Source organism: Mytilus edulis, chromosome 11, assembly GCF_963676685.1.
Source record: "Mytilus edulis chromosome 11, xbMytEdul2.2, whole genome shotgun sequence".
Lineage (NCBI taxonomy): Eukaryota > Metazoa > Mollusca > Bivalvia > Mytilida > Mytilidae > Mytilus > Mytilus edulis.
In genome coordinates this window covers 61,094,919-61,114,685 of record NC_092354.1, presented here as the reverse complement: position 1 = coordinate 61,114,685, position 19,767 = coordinate 61,094,919, and the positions used below count along the sequence as shown (strand labels likewise).

At 31.1% G+C, this 19,767-nt stretch overlaps 1 protein-coding gene across 2 annotated transcripts in view; it reads left to right on the top strand.

Annotated features, from left to right (window-relative positions):
- Positions 1 to 19,767, top strand: part of LOC139495958 (leucine-rich repeat-containing protein 70-like) — a 73,514-nt gene that overhangs the window by 2,580 nt on the left and 51,167 nt on the right. Inside the window, exons 2-5 of one of the 2 annotated variants that reach the window (XM_071284382.1) lie at positions 789 to 860; positions 2,426 to 2,497; positions 4,283 to 4,354; positions 6,209 to 6,280. The gene's annotated coding sequence lies outside the window, so the exon portion shown is untranslated. Of the gene's footprint in view, positions 1 to 788; positions 861 to 2,425; positions 2,498 to 4,282; positions 4,355 to 6,208; positions 6,281 to 11,335; positions 11,438 to 19,767 lie in introns of those variants that run through there. The other variant, XM_071284383.1, reaches the window with a different exon arrangement.

The following is a 19,767-nucleotide window of genomic DNA, read 5'->3' as shown; positions in this document are numbered from 1 at the left end:
CCACATCTCAATTAAATCATGTCACGACTCTTATACATGTTGAGAATCAGAGACTTTAAGACACCAGAATGGTTGTCTGATCTGTAAATTACCGATTTTGTTCTATTTCTAATCTCAAGTGATATTTATACATAGTCTTATTTTGCAAAGTGGGTATTTGTGTATCACATATATAGAAGGAACGCTTATCCTTCTTGATACATTCGTTGTTGCTCTGTATATAGTTCATTAGATTCCGTTGGTGTTGTGTGTCTATACTATATATCAAAATTTATATCGCCCAAAGTTCATAAGACTGATGACTACTAGTATATTAAACAAATACAGTTTTTTCTGTCGCCTATTTTTTTCGCGAGTGATGCAGATTACCACTGATAATTAAAACTATGTGTACTACTTAATGATGCTGAATAAGTGGTTGTTCTCGTAATAATTCAATCTACTAAATATGAGGTAAATTCACAAAAAAAACTAAACTCCGAGGAAAATTCAAAACTGAAAGTTTCTAATCAAATGGCAAGCTCAAATGATAAAACACATTTTATCAAACGAATGAATAACAACTGTCATATTCCTGTCTTAGTACAGGTATTTTCAAATGTGAACAAAAAGTGGATCATATGACCGTCGCATCAAATTCCATTATATTTACAACGATGCGTGAACAATAAAAACATAATAGGTAACATTGATAAAATACGTGTAGTTTGTTTTACAGCTGTAATTCTATAATGGTTTTGTTATTTAAAGGATTGATATAGTCAACTTATGTACTCTTTTCATTTAAGATATTTACACAACAATGAAATATCTACAATAGAACAGTTCAGTTTTACAAATCTCCCTAGTCTTCGATATGTGTGAGTATCAGTGCATTATCTATTCAGATATCAATCAACGCTCTATCTATATATCTAACGATAAAACATTATACATCTGAAGAACAGCGCTTAAATATAATAATACATTGGTGTAATTAAATATAAGTCATTACAATGCCGTTTTAACATTACTCAAATGTATACCGTAAAGAAACGCATTAAATGCCTTAGCTTGAAAAAAAACGAGAGTAACAATTGCAATATTAATACCTCACCACTTAAAAATGATAAAAAAGAAAAGTAATTCATTGCGCTATTGTAATCAAATTAATCCACTTTAAGTACTCGGTAAATACAGCATCCATGATTATTGAAACTTTTACAAAATGCAGCACATACATAAATATAGCATGATTCACAATCCTAAATAGCTGTAAAGTTTAGTTCCTGAAAAAAAGAAAACGGAATGTTCAAAACTGCATAACGTGTAAGAATTTTTAAATAAACAAGGAGTTTATGTACGATGCATCATCAATTAGTAATTTAAACAGAGCAAACATGCGTATTAATGTACTGTAATACTTATACAAAACGAATTCAGATTCTGTACATGCAAATTGTATACGAAAGTTGCGCAAGATAATGTCCAATATAGTAAAACCTCTCTTTTTGAATTTTGAAAGCAATATTCATATGCTGCACTTTCTGAAATCGAAATAAGTAATTCCCAATGTTATCAACAGACGCACTTATCAGAGAACGCACTAATGTGTGAGTTCACAGTATCAATATTGCAAGTAATGAATCTCTTTTATCAACATAACATACTATACTTATAATGAAAACTGACTCAATTAATCATAGGAGCTGTAAAAGTGTTTGCTCATAATCAAAATAAAGAAAACAACATGATAACAATACCGTTTAGAACTTTCCACAGTTTATTTTGTTATGTTTCAATTATCAACATTTGTTGTATTTGTATAATAACATGAATAACAGTTGCGGCTAAATATGATAATTATTGAATTTTAATTTTCCACTTTTGATAGGGTAACTGTCTTGATTTTCGTATAAGAGCAATGTTCTCTATTAAAAAAATACGTACACTTGATTGTAGATTAATAGGTAATTTTTGGGTCATATTTTTAAATGTATCACTGTGTGTGTATTTTGCTGTCCTGTAACATAGATGTCCAATGTAACGGGGAAGCCCACTAACATGTTTCACTCCGTCACATTCTGTTTGTGCGTGTACCAAGTCAGGAGCCGGAAATTCCATGGCTGGTGTTGGTTATGCTGTCTAATATGGTTTTCATAAATTAATTTGTATAAATTAAGCTGTTAGTTTTCCGTTTACATTGTTTCACATATTTATATCGGGGCCTTTTATAATGGACTACTGTATTTCTCATTGTTAAAGGTCGTGCAGTGACATATGATTATATGTATCGTTTGGACTCTGGTTGATAGTTATCGTATTGACTATTACATTACACTGGGTGGTAGAATTATTTTAAATTAACTAACACTCTGGTTTTTGATCAGTTATCCAAATGCCAGCATTTTGTCAAAGTGAAGTATAATTATTGTATGTGTTGTAGATACATTTATTACAACAAGATAATATCACTAAAGAGTAAGACGTTCACCAACATGACAAACTTGTATGAACTGTGAGTAATGGTATAAATTGTTAATGATTTAGTTGTGTTTTTCTTAAACTTTTGTTTCCTTTGTAAGTTACTTTTATATCAAAAATAAAATATAAAGGTCGAAGTATATTAAAAAAGCTCCAAACGATTTTTAATATCTTAAGAATCAACACATCATAGATACAAGAGTCACAGTTTGTCTGTCAGACGCGCTGTTTGTCTACAAAAGACTCATTAGTCACGCTCGAATCAAATATAGTTTTAAAAAAGCCACCCTACGTACGAAATTAAAGAGCATTGGGGTTCCACAATTCCGAAAGGTTTTGCCAGATACATGGTTTTAACTTTTAATTCCTGCTCGTTGCTGATTTAAATAAATTCATGAACGCGATACGAACGAACGGACTCATCAAAAAGTATTTAATATTTAAAATCTTCCAAAAGTCACCGTGCATCATCAACTTTGCATACCACAAACAACAACTTATGGAGTACCGACATAACATTATCTGAACTTTCATAATGATTTTAGGACAGTTGATAAACCTTAACACACTCAACGGACATCTGAATTAGCAACCACATTCGCACTATCACAAAAGGTTGTCTGTCAGTAAGCAACATTATTGTATCTGTATAATATCTGCTTAAAATAATGATATTTCATTCAAGAGAAGATTTGTCAATTTTGAAACGATTATTTTCCATACTGACTTATAGTTACATATATATCATTATTTGCCATCTATATTTTCGTCTTTAGTCGCAAATTAGTAAGGATGCGTCAAAACGAATATTGTTTTATTTGGCTCAGTAATCGGTGATTTGACACTAGTACAAATTCAATACTTATATTGGTGTACTGTTAGTCCCGAGGTTACTATTGTACTGGCTAGATAATATGTGCTTCTGTACAAGAACTTCGTAAACCAATATTGGTGTAATTTTACCATTCATGGATATGCTTGGTCATTCATTGGTTCTTCTAGCACTTGAGCGATACAAGTACTGGTCCACTGTAAGTCATCGAAAGTATCTATTGCTCTAAAATAGGTGTTTGTACCTGCATGGGCTCAATGTTAGTACTTGTGTACTGATAGTTCCCAAAAATATCTCTACATCAGTGTATGAAGTCTTGGTACTATTACTTTGCCAATACAAATACTGTCGCAGCTCAGTAGTCAATACTGGTAAATCGTTAGTATCCAAAGGGTATTATATGTTCAGTATTTGATGCGTCTGTACTAGTATGAATTAATAAATGACTTTCTCCTGAGGTAAATGAATATGGCAAAGTTGTAGATTCATGACATTTTAGAGCTTGATACATTTAATGGACATCTATCTTTCGTTGAACACTGTGTGCTGCCCTCTGTATTACTTTTTGTGATTGAGACATACAAATACACCTACCGTTATTAATATTGAAAGAATTACTATAATATTTTGTGTCTGTCTACATGAAAAAATGTGGTGCACACTGAATAACGCGCGTAGCGGGTTATTTAACAGTGTGCACCACATTTTTTTATTACTTATATTTTATTCTAATTTCCATTTTTTACCGGAGTAAACCATGAAAAATGATTGATGACGTCAAGGCCGCATGACTAAATTATGTATACGGGCTGATAAACAAAACAACGTCAGCCAATCAGAATACGTGTTACATCCAAAAATAAATTATTATTATTTAACTTTGTTTTATAATATTCTATAGTCACATTATATTCATCAAGGCCTACACTTTGAGTTATTTAAAATGATGTCATATTCTGCATATGTTGTTTTTTTTGCTCTTTTTAGATATATGCATAACAATGAAATATCTGCTATAGAACCGTTCCCTCTTGTGAATCTTCCAAGTCTTTACTACTTGTAAGTACCTGTATATTATTTATTCAAGTTTCAATCAGTGTATTATTTAAAGCTAATACATCGGAAATATCCAAAAAAAAACTACGTACATTCTGACAACGAATGCCTGTTTTTTAATATTATTTGATCTTGAACAATGAGCAAAACATATACCACAAAGAAAGCGATGAGTGAACCAAAAGCCCTTATATTACTGCACAAAATCTGACATTAAACAAAAAATAAAACGTTGACACAAGTTGCTAATTTTCGGGGGGAAAACAGTGATATCTTTATACATAACCGTTACGCTTAAAAGTATTCAACTAGCAAGAATTTGATGAACGAAACATCGAAATACACCTACTAAAGTGGTCACTACAACAGATAAAACAGTGTAGACATAATAATTTCTGCACACTTACTATTATAAAAAGAATTTAAATATGGCAAAGAATGATCAAGCTAAAGTCCACTCTGAGACATCGTTGAAAGAGACTTATTGTACGGAAACATCTGGTAAATTGTATGTTGTTTTGTTATTTATGATTGAACACTTATCAAATCATGTATTATATAAAATACGAAACGAACACTTCTTGTGTTTAGCTGTGACAATATCTAAATACTTTTTCCAATGGAAATTCATTCAAAAGTCGAAATAGACTATGACTACATTTTAATAGTGTAAAACATTGCATTCAATATCAGTGATTTTCAGTATTTTCAATAAATAAAGGCAACAGTAGTATACCACTGTTCGAATTTAATAAATCGTTTGAGAAAAAAAGAAATCCGACTTACCAACTCAAACTGAGATAACATCTCAATTACAAGATAAGCACCACGACACAACATAAACACAGCACTAATATGTAACACATACATAAACGAACTTTAACATAACGATGGCCATTTTCCTGACTTTGTACAGGACATTTTAATAAAAAAAAGGGTGGGTTGAACCTGGTTTTGTGATGTGTGCATGCCGATTAAAACTTAATGTCTAGGATAACATCGTGTACACATTCTTTACGCAAACAATATCTTCTAGGTGTTGAAGGTACAGCAGGAGATTACCCAGTATTCCTCCTATTGTAAATCAAGCAATTGTATAAGTCTGTTTAACTTTCAAATTGTCTTTTTTCTTGATAGGAAAGATTTGAATATCGGTAAGATTGTTGTGTAGGCGGCGATAAGTATCTGGTGTTTCTAACTGCCTGCATTACACTATATTTCAATGCACGTTTGCTTTCTGTTTTTTTTTTAGATATCTTCAAAACAACTTTATACAGTCTTTAGAAAGTAATACGTTTATCAACATGACGAACTTGAATGAACTGTAAGTTGTGATATAAGTATGGTGTTTTGCTTATGAAAACCGAATTTTTCAAATTAAACATAAAGAATATTAAGAATTAAGTGTATGTTAATTTTAGATATTGGATGAAATAAATGCAGTTCAATTTAGTATAAACTAGCATGAATTTAAACTACACAGAGCTTGACATGCATGTTCTAAAAAGATACATGTCTGTTGCGAAAGTTTTGCCTTTTTATGTATCCATTCTGATTTATTTTTGTAAGATGCTAATTGAAGTTGATTCCTCTTTACTTTTCTGTTATAGTTGTAAAATTATGACACTAATATGAATCAAACAAAAATCGAAATTTACGATTTGTAAATTTCACAATAACCGTAAAAACACAATATTCAAGAATGTGATCTTTCTTTGTTTGAGTCAACACTTGGCTGTAAAAACTTACCTTTCTGTTTAATTTGTTTTCATATATTATTTTGTCATAGATGTAGTACGTTGCAGGGGCGATTTTAATTTATACCTTATATAAACACATATAATATTCATCTTACAGAGACTTAAGTGGGAACAATATCAGCCATTTTGAAGAACATGCTTTTGGGAACTTAACATCTTTGTCTGCCTTGTAAGTTTATAATTAGTATTGACGTAACACATATACATGATATATGCATTACAACTATAAATACACGAAGCTAGAAGACAACCGTTGTTGTGTGTACTAGATATGTATATTATGTTTGACATTAGAATTGTTAGTTGACAGAGAACGTGCAATTAAATATGTCATCGTTTTATTTGTTTTATTCTGTCATTGTTTTTTTTTCTAAGGCAAAGAACATTTTCCTTCATAGATGTTAGATTGTTATATTTTACAGTATTTTTTGCATGAATTCGTTACCATTTTGCTCAGTTATAAATTTTATTTAAGGGAGTCAGTATACTTTTATTTCGTTATATTCCTAACAGTTCTAGCTAGAACAGTTTTAAAGTTCTAGAACAGTTCTAACCTCTATTTGTTATACGTTCTACGACGGAACTATCAAAACACTTTTAGAAGTAGTACATTTTTAAATGACAGGTGTGAGATAAACCGTATGCATTAATGTAACATGGACATTAAGCTCGAATTTGCCATGTGAGTTATAATTAAGGGCATACGATACAGATACAGGAGGGGTAATGACGTTGCTAACGTAAATTGTTATTTTCGCGACGTCAATTTATGACGTATCGGCAAAAGACACAGTTTTCGGCTGATTTTTATCATTCAAACATATTTAACTTGAAAACGAGTTCATGGACCCCTCTTTTTCTTTTTAAAATAACATTTGGTTTGATTACACGAGAAGATTGTGTGTGCCAATTTTTATTTGATGGCAACGTATATAGTGCATTTTTTTTTAAAATTTGATAAATATACAGATAAAGAACTATTTTTTTCTACATTCATGAACTTTTGAAAATATGAGTTATTTCGGAATAAAAATGTATGAATTTTTAGGATACTTACATAGTAAAGAAATTACAAATTATTTAACAAAAAACAATTTGGGTTTATCTTTTAAAAATGTTAAGTCTTTCTTTCAAGAGGGAAAATACGGCCACAAATACGAGTTTTGAGCAAATAAGCAAAATGTCGACATCATTTAACTCAAAGAGTAGCACATGAAGGGATATTTTTTATTACATATTTGATTTAATTAGGTAAAAACTAGTCTATATGGAAATGTTTATCAAAATGTAAATACGGGATCAAAACTGTATCATATGCCCTTAAGATACAAATGATAAAAGAGTAAAATTAGCAAAGAATTCAATGTTAAATTTTAGTTATTTTTCGATGCATATCAATTGAAAGTAACATGTTCAAGAATATTATGTTTGAAATAAGGTAGATGAAATTAAATGTAAGATAGATAAGCATAAAAAGAAAGATCAACGATTACTTAAAAAATGACAACGCCATAATGAAGCCTATAAGCGATTACAAACAAACAACATATTACACAACATACCATACAATGTCGTAGTTTTCCATCATGTTTTATCAAAATATAAATCCATTCCTTTGATAACTGTCATTGGTAGGTGTTATTATCGTGTTCAGACATTAACAATTTAGTAGATATATCACTTTTATGGAGTTTGATCAACATATGAACATTGTTTTACTGTAGAAAATAACCCTAAAATATCAATTTTACAATCCTTTTGTGCTGATATATTATAATATTGTACATACAGGCATGTCAATTGGAAATAATACGTGAACATGCATATATGTTTTCCATAGTTGAATAAAGACATGCATATTTTTCGAGTGTTAGCAATTGCAAACTATTATAAAAATTTTAAAGAATACGTTTATCTTTTTTCAGTGGAGTAATGAAATATTTCCTGTTCTAGTAATTTTAATAACAAAGTCAAGATTTAACCGAAATCTGTTTTTGCAATGATTAAGTTATGTCGAGTTGCTCTTTTGATGCGTAAGGGAAAATAGCATTCATTATTTTGTAAAATATCATATGGTTGAATTAGGCATTTTTTTATTTTAGACACCTCACATCGAATCCAATCAACTGTGACTGTAGCATTTATCCATTTTGGTCATGGTTAGTTGAAAGAGCATCAATTGGAACAAGTTTTAAATGCAACGACGGAAGATTTGTGATATCATTGCGATCCTCTGCGCTTGAAAAATGTAATCGTAAGTTCTACCAATAGATAGTATCCTTTTAAAATATTACGATACGTTCGTTATTTCTAGTATAAATGTGAGTCATTTTTTTGTTAAACGGCAAAATCAACTGAACTTTTAAACAATAACCGCTGTGAATAAATAAGGAAACAATTACTTCTATTAAATGATGTTTCGTTGTCTTCTAAAAACATTCCAAAATATAATTAAAAAGGAAAATTACTCTTAATCAGTACAGTACATTTCGACAAACTCCTTGGTTAGGTTTTACTTTTTATAATTAGGTCTAAGACAATAACAATCAAAACCAAGGAGTAAACAAAGACTCATAAAACCAAAGGACATTTACATTAACAGCTATAAATAATAATTAAGAAACAACACGAACTCCACTAAAAACCGGGAGTGAAATCAGGTGCTCCGGAAGTGTAAGCATTTCCTGCACCGTAAACGGCACGTGTCGTGTTATTTCTTTGTTCAGTTCGGTAATGACGGAAGGATATAGACTGTGGAAAAATATCAGATGATATTTCTGACACACTTTTATCATAATGGCCAATCGGCTTATGATGGCGGCAGTAATATTTCTTGAGTGATGACCTTAATTTGATTGATTCAAAGCCCTGTCTTAGCAAATTTTGAGAAAGTAGTATTATTCGTTCAACAAAGTCAACGTACTTTGAGCTAGCTCTAGAGTAACGTATCAATTGAGACACATATATCCCATATGATGGTGCCGCTGGGATTTTGCTACATAGAAATGGAAATCTACTATAGGAAAAATAAAATCATCGCTTTTGTTTCAAATTTTGGTTTTCAATCTACCATCAGTAGTCATTTCGAAAAAAAGTCTAAATATGAAGAAGATGTATCTGTGTCGGTAGTATCTTTAATTTGAAGTTCACTTGGATATATAACATGTAAGGGATCACTGAATTTATAATTATTAAGAGGCAGTATATCATCATTATACCGAAAGGTGAAATTAAAAGACTTGGCTAATTTCTTTGCCCCTTTCTGTACGAGCCCTTGGACAAATTCTGCTTCATAGGAATATAAAAACAAAACTGCAAGTAGAGGAGCGCAATTAGTACATTTGTACCCATTGGGATTCCAATAGTCTGTTGGAGGATCAAACCTCTAAATTCAACAAATATGTCAATTAAAAAGTCCAGCATGGTAGTGATATCCTCGTCGCTATATTTGTTCCTTGATTCTGTATGATTTTTCTAAAAGTAAGTTGAATCCCACCCCAAAACTAGATATTTAAAAAGCATTTTGCTGCTTAAAACGTTTGAATGATAATTGATAAATATGTAAACATTTTTGTACCTATCTAATATAAGTTTTCTGTTAAACAACTTAATTTGGTCTTCAGAGTGGTTCATGACACATCTTTTCATACTAACACAAGCATTTTATCAGTTATCAAAGCCGAGCCTCAGAGTTAATGTGAAAATACCTACTATAGGGATGTGTGAATGAGATTGTAATACTATAGGAAACATATATCGTTAAGTGTACATACTATAAAAGTATGTTTTCTATTGAAATTGTACCGGAAAAAAGAATGATTCAAGTAAAAAACTATTTTGTATTATTGTTATGCCCCGCCTACGGCAGTAGAGAGGCATTATGTTTTCTGGTCTGTGCGTCCGTCCGTCTGTCTGTCCGTCTGTCCGTCCGACTGTGCGTCCGTTCGCCAGGATTCAAATTAAAGTTTTTGATCTTACTGCACATGTTCCCCATGATATGATCTTTTAAATTTAAATCCCAAAGTTTGGACCCCAATTTCATGGTCCATTGAACATAGAAAGTGAGAGTGCGAAGTTCAGATTAAAGTTTTTGGTCAAGGTAGTTTTTGATGAAGTTAAAGTCCAATCAACTGGAAACTATATACACATGTTGCCCATGATATGATCTTTCTAATTTAAATGCCAAACTTGTAGGTCCAGTAAGGGCCGATTTTGGCCTCAAATTTCAGGTTCATCTAACAAACGATTTTGGACACTTTTTAAACACTAAAGTGTTTATTTCAATTGATTCAATTAGATTAGGTGAAATATTTTAACTGATTTAGTCATTACAAACGCTCCGATTCAAGCTTAAATATGACAAATCTATCAAATATGCAAAAAAAACGTTACTTTTCAGATGGTTTTTGTCAAAAATGAAAGTGGCTGCATCGTGTTTATCCTGAACCTGTATATATGTTATGTATAATCATCAAATGCAATTTACATTTCCATATTATGAACGAACACTTTCATTTAAGACGATATATGGGCATTGTATTGTCAAAAACAGCCCAAAGTTTATGTAGCAGAAGCATTCTACTTTCCAGTAAATAACTAAAAGAATTCATTTTCACAATTTTGTAAAACTGCTATATTTTGGGGCCAAAAAGGGGTCTTACTGAACCTAGTCCTTAGAATTTTGATCCCCATTTCACGGTCCACTGAATATGGAAAACGATAGTGCGAGTGGGGCATCCGTGTACTATGGACACATTCTTGTTTTTATCTGGGACACATTCTTTAGATCATTGATTTCATGATTTAAATCATATTGGTTGTATTTAGAGAACGCATTTTTCAACACACAATCGTAATGTACTGTACTTACTTAATTAACACGTGTGCCACATGTGGTGTAGGATCTGCTACTCCTCCAAACACATAACTTAATATTTTGAGTTGAATAGCTCATCATTTAATGTTATATGCTCTATTGCATACATTATATAAACTGTTCTGTTCGAAGTCATTTATTTTTAATTTTCTTGACATGACGCTCTAAGCTTTGTTTTGGATTGATAAGAATGATTTTTTCTTCAAATTTTGTATCCGATCTCACATGTTATATAACTGACGCCAGTAAATGTTCATGACACAACTATAAGCATACTAATATGATACTGATTTGAAAAAGAATGGCTTCTGCAATTGTTAAATCATTATGTATACTGTTTCCTTTTAGCTGATAATTGCAAATGTTTCAATGGTGGAACATGTGTGACAAAGGAAACTGGACTAGTAATTTGTGACTGCATTGGACAATGTACCGGCGAGTTTTGTTAGGGTGCATATTATATTATGTTAATGGCAACAAAATTAAACATACAAATGTATTGATAATAGTTTAAATGTTATCATGGAAATTAACAATATAGTTAACTGATATAAGAGGTCTGTGGTTCATTTGACGATAAGTGCATATTCAAAATTTAATAGTCCATTCCGTAATAAAGAAATTGGCTACGTAATGCCAGCGTCACACATTGGCGTATACTCCGGCGTGCATTAAACGTACATAGAAGATTGACAAAGTCGATATATGTTAATTGCACGCAAGAGGAACGTTAAGCAACCGTTCAACGCACGTTCATAAGTTTGAAGTACGTCGAAATAAAAAGGTATACGCTTGCTGAACACTATAATTAGATAAAATTTGTATGCAGCATAAACATGTTCATCCAGTTCAAGCCTGTGTTTAGTGATACCTGTACGCTACGCGCACGTAATAAATTAAATACGCTACAAGCGCGTTGAAAACGCTACAGATAAGTTTGAGACACGTACAGGAGACGTTGTATACGCTTCAAAATCGTTCAACTTTAACTTAAACTATGCTGGTGTGTTTGTAACAAACGCCCCATTAATAGATACATAAGTGCAGACAGAAGTGCAGACCATGTTAATCAAAATGGACATACAAAGAATCGCACACGTTGACGTAAGGTTATACGTCTTTTATTGAAACCGTAGCGTCTTACTCATTTATAAATCTATGCGTCCTTTTTTGTCAGTATACTGAATATATATGCATATATCCGCATTTTGAAAATTATTTAAAGCATTTGTCATGTGAACACACATTATTTCTTTATCTGTATTGTTTCTTGTTATGTCGTTTGTACCAAAACCAAAGATGACCTTCGACAAATAATTTTTATCAACACTTTTGTCCAGTGTGACTAAAAGTTTGTCATTGTCTCCTGCTGTACTACCAGAAACAGATGCATTATGTATTATGTTGTCATATGTCTTGAGACGGCAACAGTTTGATGCAAAGTTTAATAATGTTGTGTAAATGAAATAATACAATTATCTTTGTACAATTTGTTAAAATACGTTTATGTAAAACCGTGTGTGAATTGTTTCAAAAAACGTTTGCGGTTTGAAAAAACAATACTTGGACTTTTAGATGTAATTGTTTATATCCTTCGTTTACCTTTTTTTATATTGAAACATTTTAATTGGGATAACCGAATATAACGCTTTAAATTATATTTATCACCTGATGCATTAGGTTGTAAAAGGTAAAAATTGAAAGTTTGCTAAAATCAGTTAAATATCTTGAATCGATAACAAAACAAAAGCTTAGCTACAGCAACGCATTATTTTGTTTTTCATTATTAAGATTGATAAAAAACGTACGCCCGTCTAAACTTAACCATATCGTAAATTATAAGAGTAACACAAATCTAACAAGGAACTTTCTTTATCTACACGTGTGTGTGATACTGAACCGACAATCAGATGAAGTTGAATGACTAATAAACATTTGTTTTTGTCTTACAAAAATCAGGTATATATACTTTGCCGTATGAACATGATGAAGTAATCGGCATTTAATCCAAATATTTTAAAAGTTCATTAAATCTCTACGATTTTTATCAAATGGTCATCCAATAAAAAAGCTTGAATACGAAAATCATAAAATGTAGCGGAGATTGCCTTATTTTTTCAATTTATGTTTATTTTGTTACATTTATGTATAATACCTAGATAAATAATCAACAGAGTAGGTTCAGTAAGACCCATGTTTGGCCTCAACATATATTATTTTTACAAAATTGTTATAAAGTAAAATGTAAGCTATTTATGTGAAAGTAGAATACTTCAGCGATATAAATATGGGCTGTTTTTTGACAATATATAATGCACATATATCGGGTATTACATATACCATGATTAAATGCTAAATTACTGAAATCTTCACGGTTTTCATCTCCAATGGAAGTAGCCGCATTGTGTTCATTCTTAATATTTAAATGTAAGTTGTATTTGAGGCCAAAATGGGCCTTTACCGGACCTAATCCTAAACAAAGGAAAAACGATATCGAAAAATCATAACTACCTATATCGATGTAAAATAGATTAATAGCTTGTTAACAATCGTAAGATGAATCCACTTACCGATGCAGCAACCACATATACATTGAAAACATAGAAAAAACATGCATGTATCAATCAAGAAGTGAAATGAAGGTTGTGAAATGTGTATATAGGTTAAAATGAAGTAAAAAAAGATGACTGGCGCCACCAAGATTATAGGTAGAAGTAAATTTGATTTCTCCTGCCTTGGTAATTAGAAATTAAAATTGAAATAGTGAGAAATTGGTTTTGACCATTGGTGTAGGAATAGCGAGAAATTTAGAGAAAACTCTCTAAGACACGCGGGTAGGTTAATGCTGTATTTTCAAAAAAATGAAAAAATGATACTTTAATTTCAACTTTTAATAACAAGACTTTTTGACTTATTGATAGTGTAATTTGTTATATTTTTTAATTTTGCTAGTATGTTGACAATATGAATTTTCGTTTTAAAAAAAAAACATTCTTAAATTATCGCATGGTTTTCACGTGACATTATTTATAAACGTGAAAACAGTAAACTCAAAAGTGCTAGCGTGAAGACAGTCTTGTTTTTCTAAGCATTATTTGTCGAAATGCGCATCTGGTGCAGAAAAATTGGTACCGTTAATGTTATTATTATCTGTGGATAGCTTATGTACCAAAGCAATATAAAAGTGCTACTCGCCTTTTTGAATAAAAAGATTTACTAAATAAACTGAGATTTTCGACTGAATTTCGCCGAAAATACTATGACTTTCAGATATTACAACGTCTGATACTTAAACAGTATAAAAAAACATGTACCGAGTAGCAGTTTTCTAAAAATATCAATATTCAGCTTTCTGTACGTTAACTTGACTCGAAAATTCATCATTTCTACACGCTAGCACTTTTGAGTCAAAGTTAATGTGTTTCACATGTTTTCGGGTCCGACATTGTCTTCAAATGCACAAGTGACTTTCAAAGGGAAGTAATTTTAGAAATAAAAGTTTCAGTCATCGGGAATTTGTTCATATTTTTGTTGATCTCTATTTTTTAAGGTGTACTTTTTGTTGCATCGTCTCCATAATCAAATGATTTAATAAAAGAATAACTATTTAAATATATATTTTACTCGGAGAACAGATCAGACTGAATATAATTACACATCGGTTTGCGGGTATGAAGCTCCTTTTCTTTCTGTTTGGTATTTGTTTTGCCAACATATTATGTATTGAAGTTTGCTCCGGACACAGTAGCTTTATCTACCAATAAAACATGAACTACGTGTATTCGCACAACAGTGCGGAAAGTGTTGTTAAACACCATTCAATCAATCAGATAATTCTTTGAATAGTGTTTTCTGTTTTGTCAGATGAGGTGCATCTCATGTTTAGGTTTTGCCTCTTGTAACAGTGTAAACTGTCAGAGTGTACAATTCATTCTTGAATCTTGATCATTCTTTATAAATCATACAGAGCCATACAGTGTATACAGTGATATGCAGTGAAGTTTAGCGTTTGATAGTTCATTGATAACGTTCTGGCGTATCATAAACAAACAACTTGTAACGTCTCATTTTATTGGCCGAAATATTCAAATACAACAGCAATGTAGTCAGTGTGCACGTCAATTGACACAGGTGACCGACAATGCAATTCACTATGTTACTACGAACGTAAAATGAATGATTTGTATAATTTATAAACCTTTGGTCAAAAAAATTTAATAAATGATTTGTTAACTTCAAATAGTGGAATCGAAATATTATACTGATATTTTGTATTAAGTAATATTCTAACTTTTTCTTTATGCATGCAGCAACTCAATTATCTTGTACCCGGCATGATGAGAAATACAAGGATACAATTAAATGCATGTGCCTCTTTTATAGCACGGATGGATATAATATATACGGAAACAAAATAACTTTAATCGTATCATTTGTGCACCTGAATGAATTCAGTGATGAAGGCATGTTGTTGTAATAAATTGAAATGTAAAATCGGTGAAGATTATTTCTTTTGCATGTGTGGAACTAAATTATAAATTAATACTTGTGAGAAATGTCGTAGTTTATAAGGAACAATTCTCGTTTGAATTGTTTTACATTGTCATTTCGGGGCCTTTTATAGCTGACTATGCGATATGGGCTTTGCTCATTATTGAAAGCCGTACGGTGACCTATAGTTGTTAATTTCTATGTCATTTTGGTCTCTTGTAGAGAGTTGTCTCATTGGCAATCATACCACATCTTCTTTTTTAAATATAAATGTACTGTTTTCGATTTTAAATGGATGAACATTTATCTTTAAATTTAATTTTATACTGTAAGAATAGAGCTTAATAACATTGTTGAACTATCCGCTAAAGTATATGTATTAGTTTTCGTATCTAAATCAAATACAAAACGAAAAGTGTATGCTAAACTGATAAACAAAATTTAAAGGACGACTAAATGCATGTACAAGAAGAAACTCACCTTTTATCAATACATTTAAATGATTTAATGAATAAACACTTTTTTTTAAAACTGTTTGTTCCTATTTACATAGATATAGGAAAATGTGGTGTGAGTGCCAAAAAACTATTTATAAAAGTAAACCATTAAAGGTCAATGTACGGCCTTCAACACGGTGCCTTGGCTCACAATAAACAACAAGCTATAAGGGGCCCCACAATTACTTGTGTAAAACCATTCAAACGGGAAAACCAACGGTCTGATATTTACAAAATATAATTTACGTTCGTTTTTCAACCGAGAATAGCAAAACCTCATTAGGTATATCGTTGGAGTTAATAAACTACATTTAATCATCCCCTGTGCCATGAATGGCCATTTCCGTTTCTTCTTAACAAAGCATGGTTGTTTACTTGTTATGAATTGACTTACAATTTCGGGATTTTTTTTTCTTCAAGTAAACGGAATCAGAAAAAAAAATTACTATCCTATGTCGAATACCTAAAACTTGGCAAAGAATATGAAAAGTGTTTGTAGTAAAGTACGGCTTCATTTTCAAAGTACAACGTTAATTCATCGAGTCCATTTTGATTAAAAGAAAAGGCAGGTTAAGCAGCTTGGGGGGGGGGGGGGTCAATGAAAAAAATATGTGAATTGAGTTTTTTTTTTATCCTACATTGAACTGTTGATGTCGTCCCGTGATCTAGAGGAGACATTTAAATTGAATATTTAGATATGCAAACTGTTAAAATTTTAAAGTGTAAACTTTACTACAAATTGCAGAAAATTATAAAACCAATGAATTTCACATGCACATTTATAAAAGCTAGAATTGCTATTGGAATCATGTATGAGAATACGACGACGGAAGCTTTAAACGACCTTGACCAGATATGTAAATATTAATCAGTCCATTCGACGTTATAGTACGTGTGTTCTATTTTCGAAGGTGTGAGGTCTAAGGTTTGAATTGACCAATGAAAACGATCGTTCCTTAGAGAGTTAATCTAATAAAGTGTGTTTGACTGATTACGTCGCACTACCTTTCGCTAGCTTTGCCGCATATGAGTGTATCATTCGGTCGGTGGTCACAGTATCAATCACACCATATATAATGACAGCTTGGAATATTTATTCAATTTCCTGCTTATTTTTGTCTCAATGAATTTAATTTCCACATACTGATAGGATACATATTATAAGAAAAATAGATGCTGATTCCATAAAAAAAACTTATGATGGTTAGTAAGTATAGGACTATTAAATCAATTTATACCAAACATGATAGTCAAAGAGCAATTGAAAATTTAATTATATTTCAAATCCTGCAACATTTTTTTCACACAGACCCTTACACCATGCACACATTCATTGAACATGCTGTGTCACATTCAAGCACACTTAAAACTCAAGAATATGCATGTATTTATTTTATTTATGTATAAATGTACAATTCTCTGTTACTGTTTATGTTAATAACAAATTCTAAAACTGCAGAATATTTTCTTTTACAGCTAATTTCCTAGAGCTTGTAGAGTAAAACTTTCATATAAAGACTTCTCAACAGCTGATGATAATGAGTGTGATGTGACAAGCTAAACATTGACGTTGATGAATCTTAGTTGTTGAATATTTTCTTACTTAAAACTGCAAGTGTTCAAGGGAACAATGGTCATGGATAAAGATATTGTTAACGTTGCAATTCTATTGTCGAAAAACAACAAGTTGATAAATTTTTGACCTCGGTGTAGCCAAAAAACTACCACTACATAGCAAATTCTCCAAACGTCCGATTTAGCCAATCAAAATTCGTATAGGTTTGAAAATATCGTAATAGATGAGATTCCGATGCAATCACCAACAATCGATTTGAAACCGCATTAACTTACTTAATATATAATAATAATGTTGCAGGGTAAAGAAAAGATGTTATTTCAATAAAAAATAGAAAAAAAAAATCTAAACAACTAATTGACCCCCCCCCCCCCAAGTTCAGACCCCCCCCATGTATGTGTACTACTTGTTACTTTTCAAAAAGCGAGAGTGAATGTTTTTGTAATGGAATATATGATCAGTGTCTGACAGAAAACACTACTGGGCAATCTCAAAGTTGTTTCATTTAACCCAAGTAATTTAAAATACACATTCACTGATTGGTTGATTTAAAATTATGTATTAAATGCAGCAAAACTGACTTATTTTACTTCATCTGGTATGATTTTCAATGTGTCACATCTGACCACCATAACTAAATTAAATAGAAATTTTTGTTTTTGTTATCAAACATGTATCCCAATCATTGAAATTAGGGAATGGGTGATCCTATTGATGAATCTATTTGCTAATTTGTATGTCAAAACATTACACCATTCCTGACACATTTGCTTTTGTTTCACATTTATATTAATTAACACTATTAATAATTTTGATTTGATATTCCATGGAGCACAGCTAAATATACTTATCCTGGTACCTTTGATAACTATTATCAGACGGATAAAATCACAATGTTTACACAGTGACACATTTATGAAGTAAAAGTTCTGTGACACATCCTTTTTTCAGTGTTCACAATTAGGACACAATATCACATATCATATGTATTCCACTTTCTTATAAATTTTGCCTTTGTTTGATTATGAACTAACACATGTTCCAGAAACATTGCAGTTAGTTATTCATTCATTTCAACATATTTCCTTTTGTTAAACTTGCTTTTTCGTACAGTAAATTTGTTTCTATTTTTTTTAATACAATTAGCTTCTAAATTGTATTCCTTTTAGCACAGATATAACAGTCTTGATTCCATTCCTTTTGTCACACATATGTATAAGTAAAGAGTTGTCCTTTCAGGAAAAAATAACTTTCTCTTTATATCTCATGTACAGGAATCTGATATGAAAATAATATCCTTGTTTGGGTTTCATTTGTTGATCTTCCTTCGAATGAAAAGTGCAGCCCTTGTGTCATATGCATTTTATCAAATGTGCTATTGTATTTGAAGTAGCCATTGTTTCTCATTCATCTTAAAATCCGGCAGAAAAAATAATATTATTATATACACTATAATTAATGTATAAGCCCCATTGCTATATATATATGCATAATACCTATTACTTCAATCATTGTACTTGATTTATATGCTCTTAATGTGCCCTGTTATTAAAATTTTGAACATAAAAATTATCTTATTCTTATTCTGATTCAAAAAGAGAACTTCAATGTAATCAAATTTAAGTAAGCTAAATAGCCTATAAGCAGTGGTTGGTAAAATCAATAGTAAAATTACATGATTGTGAGACTTTAATAAAATATTGAATCTTTGTTTGTAATAACATAATTGCCATGTTTTTTTTTACTTTATTAATCGTTAAATAGCTGTCATATCACCACATGTGACTATAAACTATGTGTCAGTAACAATAATATAATATTTGAATGCTTACATGATAATGCAGACTTCCAACATGTCAAGTCACTTGGAATCAGTAGAAAACCCCAGTGAATAAAAATTCTGCAAAAGACAAATATAAAATTGCATAATCAAAACTTTAAAACCAATAAACACGCCAAAATGTAATTCTCTGTTTAACATGTAAAAAAAAACCACCAACATTGTTCATTTGTGTGGGTGGTGAATAACAGCATAATAAATGACTAAGCCCAAGGAGAGGTTAACTGGATATATATAATAATATAGGAGATGCACCCCTTACTACCCAAGTTATGGAGCTATATATACATAAATGAATAGTTTTTATTAATTGCATACACTAAACCAAGGGGTAATTAAGGGGGGGGGCGTATTATTATATAACACTTAGCTTGGA